The following is a 9,399-nucleotide window of genomic DNA, read 5'->3' on the forward strand; positions in this document are numbered from 1 at the left end:
AATTTGGAAATTGGTACATGGGGTAATTTGGGTAATCTGGTCAAGGGTATTTTGGTAATTGGTCCAACTGTCCAAGGGGGTATTTTGGGAATTTGGTTAGGGGTATTTTGGGAATTTATCCAAGGGGGGTGTTTTGGGAATTTGGTGTGAGGGGGTAATTTGGGAATTTGTTAGGGGTATTTTGGTAGTTGGTTCAAGGGGGGATATTTTGGGAATTTGGTCCAACTGTCCAAGGGGGTATTTTGGGAATTTGGTTAGGGGTATTTTGGTAATTTGTCCAAGGGGGGTGTTTTGGGAATTTGGTGTGAAGGGGTAATTTGGGAATTTGTTAGGGGTATTTTGGTAGTTGGTTCAAGGGGGGATATTTTGGGAATTTGGTGTAAGGAGTAATTTGGAAATTTGGTTAGTGTGTATCAGATGAGATCAATAGTGGGTTTTGAGGATTTGGAGGTTGAGGCTTGGGTTTTTTGGATTCTGTGGGTTTCGGTGGGGCTAGAATGGTTTGATCGGTGTTCAAGCATGAGTTAGGGGTTCAGATAGAGGACCGAGCAAAAATCGGGTGCTGACATATGTTCAGCATGTCGACCCTTGAAGTTGCTAAGCTTGTGACCACCTTAGAGGCGTCAATCAATGTGGCACCTGTCCTGACTTGGGACAAAGAGCCTTGGATCTTCCATGTGGACGGCTCGTCCAACCAATGCGGAAGCGGAGCTGGGCTGGTTTTCTATGGACCTAGCGAGGTGAAGTTGGAGTACGCCCTCTGGTTCACGTTCCGAGCATTGAACAATGAATTTGAATATGAGGCATTGATAGACAGGTTATCGCTAGCGAAGGAGGTCGGTGTGAAACATCTCATGGTGCGCAATGACTCGCAGTTAGTGGTGAACCAGATGAATGGGGAGTATGAGGCCCAGGAGCCTGCCATATTGGCTTACCTGGCCAAGGTCAGAGAGCTCCTACCCAACTTTCACTCTTGGTACATTTAGCAAGTGCCGAGGTCCGAGAACACTGAGGCCGATGCGATCTCAAAGCTGGCTAGTGCTACGGACACTACGAAGAGAAACGGTCTACATTGAAGACCTGGCACGCCCTAGCATAGAAAGAGTGGTAGAAGAGGTCACTCTTGTTTTGGCTGCAGAGCTGAGCTGGATGGATCCACTCGTTGACTATCTACGCCATGAGACCCTACATGTAGAGCGTAATGCAGCTCGGAGAGTGGAGCGGCAATCAGCTCGCTATGTTGTCATAGGCAAGCAACTGTATCGCAGGTCGCTTACGCTCCCCTACTTGCACTACTTGCGCTCAACTGAAGCGAGCTAGGTGCTACGTGAGATCTACGAAGGTCTCTGTAGAGGACACCTATGGGGTAGGGCGCTCGCCCATAAGGCACTACGACAGGGTTATTATTGGTCCATGATGAAGGCAGACATGCTGGAATTAGTTTGGAAGTGTGACAAGTGCCATCGGCATGACAACATACCACACCAGCCCATTGCCGACCTGAGGCACCTTACCAGCCCGTGGTCATTTGCATAGTATGGGATAGATATCATCGGTCACTTTCCACTTGTGACTGGGCAAATGAGGTTTTTGATCATGGCGGTTGACTACTTTACAATGTGGGTGGAAGTCAAGCCACTAGTATCCATCACAGCTCAGAATGTGCAGAACTTCTTCTAGAAAAGCATCGCCTACAGATTTAGACTCCCTTAGGTACTGATTTTGGAAAACAGGAAGGAGTTCGAAGACATTAAGTTCCAAAATTGGTGTGCCGAGATAGGAATCCAGTAGAACTTCACCTCGATGGTCCATCCCCAAGCGAATGGTCAAACCGAAGTGACGAACAGGGCGATACTCTGTGGACTCAAAGCTCGACTCTCCCGAGCTAAGGGTTTGTGGGTGGACGAGCTACCCAGTGTCCTATGGGCCAACAAACCACTATCAAACGGGACAGAGGTTGTCATTCCAACCGAGATCAACGTGCCAATTTTGTGGTCTGAGACATATGATGAGGAGGCTAACGAGGACGAGTTGCGGGCTAACCTCGACTTGTTAGAAGAACTCCGTGACTTGGCCTATATTTAGACCGCAACATACCAACAACGAGTAGTTTGGTATTATAACGTCCGAGTTAAAAGATGCCAATTTTGAGTTGGTGACCTGGCACTCAAGATGGTTATGGTACTCGAGCTCGGCATAGGAAAACTTGGTTTGAATTGGGAAGGCCCCTACAAAGTTCTCAAGGTGATCGGTGAGGGTACGTACAAGCTCGAAGTGTTGGAGGAGAGGCAGGTACCCCGTGCATGGAACTTTGACAACTTAAGGAGGTATTACTTATGAAGAGTTCAGAAGTTTCAAGCTGCATCCGCTAAGACTACAAAATTTCACTGTATGAAAATGAGACCACCCGCCCTGGCGACCTGGTCTAGCTGATCTACGCTATGAGCACTTTGGCTAAGTTATACACAAGGGGATGCCAAACCGCTCTTATCTCTAAGGCCCCTTATGCCGACCTCGAGACACGTCGACAGCTTGACAACTTGGCATCGTTTTGACTTAGCCAAAATTATGAGTCTAATCGCTTTGGCACCTAGGCAACCCGTGCACCTCGTCACCTTGGCAACACCGGATGTTGTTTTGACACTTAGCCTATTTTCTAGTAATTGAAGATACAAGGTGAGAAGGAGGGGCACAATATATGCAAAAAGTCGATTCCATTAGAAGAAAAGAGTACATCTAAAAAAACTTTAGAAATCCAAGCTCGGAGGCTTGGCAGACAATATATATATATCGGGGATCCAAGAAAAGAGGCAAAGAAGTCAGATATTCTAGGGCTCGTCTGCCCCCACATCTTCCACACCAGCATTAGCTTCGCCGTCCATGCCGCCTCCAAGCACATTGATCTCGTCCTCCTCCTCCTTAGAGTTAGGCTCTTGATCGACCTGATCCATCATCTCGTTAGTGCACGCCGAGGACATTAACTTGTTGACGTCGAACTCTGGGCACATTGAGGTTACTAGCATCCAGCATAGCTTGAATCCTTGATGAAAGGCACCAGGTCTGAACTCCTCCCTCTCCTTCAAGAAGTTGGGCGAAGTCTTGAACTCTTTGATTGCATGGACCTTGGCATTATGGATGTCATCAAGAAACTTGGACTATTGCTTGGTGAGCTTGACCTCCTTCTCTTGTAAGTTGTAACTATTGGTCCTTGCGCCTGAGCTCCTCGATTAACTTCTCAACCTCCCTCATCAGGTCTGCCTTACGACCCTGCTCCACCATGAGCTTGTCCTTCAGGTCTTCGATAAGGCGAACAGCCCGCTCAATTCAGGACTTGTACTTTGTCGCTTCCTCCTTGACAGCCTGGGCCCTAGCCAAACTACCCTCAGCCTGCCCCAACAAAGAATGTGCCAAAGTGTTTGCCTACAAGAGAGAAAGGGAAATGAGTCCAGAATGAATACAATAGGATGGTCGGGAACATACCACCATGAGGCAACGCATAAGCTTTCCCTTGATCTCACTGGGACGTAACTCGTGAAGCCTCGCGACCTCTTCAAGAATGACAACCTCCTTGCTCCTCACAAGGGTGGTCCGAAAGTCCATGATGGTGTACCTCTCCTAGGGATCGATTTCGGTGTTCGAGCCTCCGAACACCTTGGCCTCGGGTGGTGGAAGGGGCTCCTCAAATACATGGGCATCCTCGGGCTCTAGCGAGGTCTTTTCTGGTCAGTCTCAGTAGTTTGCATAGCAGTCTCTGGAGTAGCGACCTAAGGTGCCTCTTGGTGAGCCACCTTTCTCTTCTTCCTCTTCATGGCTTCGAATAGCCCGAAAGTTGGCATGCCCGACATGTCTCCTGCACAAGAAATTCAAGGGTAAGTTGAACTATAAAAAGAAAAGAAAGTAAAGAAGAAAAAGAAAATGGCCAAGCTTGAGGTGACAACCTACTAGAGGACTTAGCTCGACCTGGATCAGCTTATCCTCGGCTAAGTACTCACTCAGCCTAGATTTCCGGTCCCCTAGAACCTGCACCCTTGCGTGCAGTTGCTCACTTAAAGTTTCCTCTCCGGAGTCCTTCACTCCCTCTCTCCAGGTCGTCAGGAACTGCCATCCGCCACTCAGGTCAAGGAAGAAATACTTCCTCTTCCAGGTTGGTACCTTGGAGGGGAAGCCATTCAGCAGCTTACACCTAGGTTGGTAGGATAGATAATAATTGTACATCCCGGGAGTGCTAGAAGGGTTCTTCTTTATATGGCATAGGCCAATAAAGGTCTTAACATCTAGGGGGAAGCCAACATGGTGACAGAACGAGATGGTGCTGACCGAAGTCCTAATGGAGTTGGGATCAACGGATGAAGGGGGAATCGAAGACCCACTTTCAGGGCCTCCTCGAATACCCCTCAAGAGGAAGAGAGTATTCGAACTTATACAGAATTCTATACCGAGCTGTGAGCTCGTAGATGTTATCAACAGAGAGCTCGAAGGGACCAAACTGGTCTGGTGCTTTAACCTTACGTGAAGACAAGGCCCTCTTATGAGAACCATGCCGGTCTTGAGCCAAGGTCCCTTCCTCGGCCCGGTAGGATGGACTCCCCTCTTCCCCGGATTCACTACTAGACATTGTGAATGAAATGGAGCTAAGGGAAACAATTCACCTAAGATGAATAGACCGACCTTGCCGACAATATCGATCACTCTGAAACACCAAGCTCTACAATCTCATCAAGAACTCCAAAGACAGGGACGAGAAGAATGGGCCCCCCGAGGGTCCTATTTATAGACGGACGAACCAAACTATGGATGGCTGAGATTAGTTGGATCCAGCGGTTCGCAAGGGTGTGATAGTTTGTTTTCCGAGGTGAAATCGATTTAGTGTGTTTTTGATGTCCGCATAACTTAATGGTTCTGCGGCATTCGCATGTCCCCGGTATGCTACCTTGTGCCTAGGCTAGACTGACCGAATCGACTCGATCCTGAACCATTGATCGGACTACAAATGAGGATGGAGAAAGGACCAAATCACCTCAAGTTATAACTATTCCCTTGCTGGACTGACCACCCTGGACTTGGGAGTGGGGGGAAATTGATGAGGGGTAATTTGGTCCTCCAATGGCAGCATGACACATGGCACCATAGAACAACTGAGTGACACCTTAGCACCACGTAAGCAAAACAATTCGGACACTTCACAATTGCATCAGTGACCTCGGCACCACCCTGGTAGACTGAACTGCAAATAGCTAGGCAGGACCTCAAGTCGGTGTAAGAGGTGACATGCTTCCACCGAACCGTCTTGGCCCCAAAAAGACATTAGGTCGACATGAGAGGCAACCCGCTTCTATCAACCTAACCTGAGTTCAGCTAGCGACCTGCCAGGCGACCTCCTCCTTAAGTGGGTTATCGTCTCTGACTTCCCCAGGATCACGGTGCCACGTCGGAAGAGCCAGTTATTACCCCACCCGCTTCGGGCGTGATTAGATAAGCACTACCCACTTACACAAAGCCCACTTCCAGGTGTGAAACCACCTCCGAACCAGACGGGCTGGAGATCTCGGACATGTTTCATGAGACTCATGGCAGCCCGCCTATATAAGGGCCTCACCTCCAACCTCAGAAGGTATGCACGATTTAGTTCTTAAGCACTCTAGCTCTCTTGCACTTTTGCAATCACATCTCCAGTTCACTAACTTAAACATCGGAATGCCCACTCCGGATAAAGCAACCTAGACACTCTAATGTTTTCCCCCATAACTCGTGTATTAATTTTTGGTCCCTCCTAGAAAAAATGCTGGCTCTACCCCTTCTGCTTTCAGATAATTAAATTTTGGGGCCATTTTGCATGGAAGAAGAAAAATTGCCAAACCATGTGGGATTAAAATTCTCCTACTAGCATACAAAAGCTAGGGGTCTTTTGAAAAGTTGTCTTCCTTCGCTAACATTTTCGGGTAAAAGAACATGAGTAAATATATTTACCCTGCAGATAAATAATTTTCTAACAAAACGAATAAGACCTATACTATACACTCCTAACAGGTAAAATCAATTCAATTCAACTAAACCTTGTTCCATGTATACGCACTATGCTTTTGTATAAAATATCCTTGGGGCTCTTTTAATGAAAGTTTGCATTCAACCTACTTTATTGGTATATATTTCCCTCTTGAACAATAAGACAATTAAGTAATTGAGTTCGACAGCTTTATGTTGCATATACAAAATAAGGTTAATAATTTGGTCTGTTGTAGTTTTAGATTAAGGGGGTGTTTGGCAACCATGGTTGGTTTTATTTACCATGTTAACCATGTTTAACACCCCCTAATTCATTATGATATTCGATTGTTTGAACATTAAAAGAGCAAAACAAGAAAAAGAAAACAAAATATATAGGAAGAAATGGATTCAAGAAAAAGCATTCATTCATACAGTGAAAAGGTATTTGTATTGTCATTCCTCCAATTGAATTCATTGAATTACTAGATGGCCATCCCATCCATAATGCATTCTACCATGAAGGAAAGATGTTCTTTATGGCAAAGTGTCTCTACCAATTCATATCTTTGGGGCTGCCAATGTCTTGAACTTAGAGGGTCGAGGCCTTAGTCTGTTGAGATATTCCTAGCATAGGCTCAATATCTTTCATGGGCTCAACCATGTAGAACCGCAGGCCTAATCTTCAAGGATCCAGACCCGTAATTCCTTTTCCTTCTTAAGAGTAAAGACATGAGTCAAAACTCAAAACTGTCATACTTATTTACTTGAACTTATTGAGGCAGAGGTAAACGAAAAGGATCAAAATATTGATATAATAAGCACTAAGGTCATGCACACACCGATATATACAGGGTTTGAGGGTTTTGAAAGTTTGGGATGATAAAAGTCATCCCACTCAAATTGGTAAAGTTAAAAGAAAAAAAAAAAGAGTATCGGCATGTTGATATGTACCCATACTCAATTTTGCGCTTTGAAATTTTGATCTTTGGGCTCAGTTTGAAAAGAGAATAAATACAAATATGTATGGTACAAATGCATACAAAATAATACAAAATATAAGATTTTGCACTCATTTATGCTCCTTCCAAACTGAGCCTTGTGACATAATATTGTTTATGACACTGCTCGTGACTATGATTCATATTACAGGTTACTAAATTAAATCTTATCCTTTAACTATATAAGAAGTTTTTATGATTGAAACTTATTTTACACCAAGAAAACAAGAAATATTGTTTAAGAGGTCCATATTTTCTAGCACTAGCCGTTATATTAGACCTTTAGGATATCGTACAATTAAGTGGATTATCCGGGATTGCCCAATTCCTTTTGCCACGGACCATACAAAACAAGGCTAAACCCAGCCTAGAAGAGAATATATTAAGGTAGCTAATGAATTGAAAGGGTCAAACTCTAATGCCATTAATAGGCACGTTAGGTAGGTAAGCATAATTAGTGAGCACGTAATAACTGTGTGATATTCGTCTTAGTTAATACATTTTTTTATCTAAACGCTTTTGCTCTGTTAGACAGAAATTATCCATTATTTTATTATTTTTGTTAAAATAATTAAAAGTAAAACACAATAAAAAAGGAAAATGTAAATGAGTTCCAACTCCCAATACGTTTCGGTTATTCTTTCTCATTGTTTTTATTTTTAATTATTTTGACAAAGATAATAAAATAATGGATAATTTTTGTCTAATAAAGCAAAAGTTTAGATAAAAAGCGCATTAACTGGGCCATGTGTCACACAACTATTACATGCTCACTCATTGTACTTACCTAATGTGCCTACTACATCCAGACCCTCATTTTACACATTTACCCGTGAATTGGTATGAACTCCATCTTATCTGATTTTAATCCGATAACTTGATTTTTTTTTTTTGAGTCATTTATCAGTATAGTCTACAGTCTTTCCTCTCCTTGAACTCAGGTCCATATTGCAATGTCCTAGTAGGACCAAGCCCAGCCCATGTACAAATGTTTGCTGGGCGTACTGATCCAAATGATTCATATAAGCTAATATCTCTTAAATAAAGACCTCAAAGCAATGTTTAGAATGGAAGCCACCTATAGGCTTCAAAAAAAATTGTTTTAGAGAGGGAAAATTGGTTTCAACTTTGGACATATTAAAATTACCCAAGTCACAGTTTGGAAAGAGTACAAATATAAATATATACAGTATAAATACATATAACATAATACAAAATACAAGACTCTACATATTTATATTTGTACTCTTTCCAAACTGAGCCCAAGTGATTTTGGAAAACGAGTTACAGTCTTACAGAAAGCCATTTTCTTACAACTTGAATTAGTACTCGATTTTTAGTTTTATTTGTTTACAAAGAAAAGAAAAGAAGGATTTGTTTATCCATTGGCAAGCAAGCAAATACGATAAATAGCCATTTCAATGGCCATAAAAGAAGGAATTTGGTTTTCCTTACTATAAATGTGACAGAAGCCAGCATTGCTTGGCCAAGCAGGCAAAGTACTCCCTTACACGCTTAATGGTGTAGAAACTAGGGTGTTCATCAACCGTAGGCTTTTTTCTTTTTTTTTTCAAACTGAACTGGTGGTATTGATTTTTGGAAAATCAGTAATCGAAATCAAATAGAAGCTGATCAGTTAATTGATCAATAGATTGAGTTAACCACCAGTTTGGTTCATTGGTTTTTTTATTTTCATAATATTATATATAATAAATATAAAGTATTATATTATATATATATAGAGAGAGAGAGAGAGAGACATTGTGTTAACTGTCAGTTTTTTATATTGATTAACCGAAACCAAATTGATACCTTCAATTTTTCCAAATTACCAAATTGATTGATTCGATTAAATGGAATTTTTTATTCGTTTTTTCTTGCTCACCCCAAGTAGCAAGCATTTAAATATCGATATGATACGTTTGGTACGGGGCGTATCGTTTCGATATCGGATTAGGGAGATATAGGATACGTTACGAATAGAAATGTATCCTGTAAATTGTATGTATCAGACCGATATGAGTGCACATCGGCTCATACCGCATTGTATCGGCCGATACGCAACATCTTCTATTAAAAATGCAAATGCTGTTAATACCTTGATTTGAACCCGAAACACTACGAGCGTGGTGCCAAAAGCCTTAAATGCTCCATCAAACCACTTGGCCATGCCATGCGTTGTGATATTTAACGAAATAACACAATTTTTATTAATGTCTATCCAAATAAATAATCAATATTTATGTTTAACAACGCCAATTAAAATTAAAATAAATAATATTTAAAATTAGTATTTTATAAATAAATGGATTAAATAATCTATCAATTCTATATTTACATCAAAAGGAGTACCAAAAAAATATATTTACATCAAAAGATGATTTTAATCTCAAGAAATTTATACAAATAAAATATT

The sequence above is a fragment of the Nelumbo nucifera genome, chromosome 1, assembly GCF_055504915.1.
Source record: "Nelumbo nucifera cultivar China Antique chromosome 1, China Antique-T2T, whole genome shotgun sequence".
In the NCBI taxonomy this organism is placed as follows: Eukaryota; Viridiplantae; Streptophyta; class Magnoliopsida; order Proteales; family Nelumbonaceae; genus Nelumbo; species Nelumbo nucifera.